We start from the raw sequence: 1,394 nt of genomic DNA on the forward strand, positions 1-1,394 counted from the left end.
ACGTACATTATGCATACATCATATATATTCATACATGCATCTTATCTTACATCATACATGGCAATCACATCATTAGCTACCACCTGACGGTACATGCAATATCCGAAAATCGTTCACGCACCGTCAAGCAATCATCATACATAAATCATACAAGGATACACTTACCACTTAAGGTAAGTGTATTAACTATCACATCGAGTATGCACACAGCCCCGAAAACATAACAAGGAAGTGGGGCTAGAAACTCACCTCAATGCGGTTGCGTTCACTGTTTACGGTTATTCCCCTCTTGAGCCGTGCACGACTAACTGTATAATAATTATACGTATTAATAGACTATCACTACACATATCATCTTTCTAGTTTAATTATTACCCTCAACGAAAGGGGATCCGGGAGCAGCGCCCCTGGCAGTGGGGTTCTAGGGGCGGCATCCCCTAGCGGGGTCCAAGGGGCAGAGCCCCGGGTTGGGGTTAACTGTCTTAACACATTTTCCATTAGGATTTTGAATCATTAAATAATTTGCTACTTAAAAGTTCAAGGGCTTCTTTGTAATTAAATCATTCTTTTCTAAGTCCAGGGACTGTTCTGTCATTCCATCAAACTTCTGGTTCGTTACTTGGTTCTTAACGAATTGTGTTATCTTAACGGACTGATCCATGCAGCGAATTGAACCCTTTAACGAACTGGTTATTAAGCGAACTGGATCTTATAACGAATAAGTACATAACGAACCAGTCCTGGTAACGAATTGGTCCATCCAATTCGTTATCTTTTCTAACGAATGACTATAACGAATTCGTTATCTTTTCCTTAGCGAATCTGGACGCGAACTAAGGCCAGTTCGTTATTCTTTCCTCAGCGAATCAACAAAACGAATTGAACACGAACTGTAGCTAGTTTGTTATGTTCCCATAGACGAACCAGCTAGAGAATCACCTTTCATTCGTTAAATCCCCGTAGCGAACCAGGGTTAGTTTAGGGAATGTCAGAACATTCCATGACATCCTCGTATTAACTTTTCCGGCGCCGCCGCCGGATTGCCGCCGGAAAACCGCGAACACGTCGAAAAAACGAGTTTTAACTCGCTTTTCACCGTTTTTCGTCCCGTTCGATCCAGATCTGAGCTAGGGTGACCCCTAAGCTCATCATAGGTTCAGTTCATACCCGATCTCACCCGGATCTCGTGACTTAAACGGTTTAACGGTGTCGGCTCGTCGTTTCGTGACTATATCAAACGGGTTAAGCTCATACAATATTAAACTATCATTACCTCGGGTCGGTGCTCGGATTCTTTCTTGGTTTCGGCTATAGAATGAGAGAACTAGAGAGAGATCTTAAGTGTGTGTATTGGTGGTGTATGGAATATGTGTGTATGAGGATTAAATGGAGAT

Source organism: Bidens hawaiensis, unplaced genomic scaffold, assembly GCF_021521415.1.
Source record: "Bidens hawaiensis isolate Kalapana, Puna unplaced genomic scaffold, B.hawaiensis_p1.1 tig00027565_1, whole genome shotgun sequence".
NCBI lineage: Eukaryota > Viridiplantae > Streptophyta > Magnoliopsida > Asterales > Asteraceae > Bidens > Bidens hawaiensis.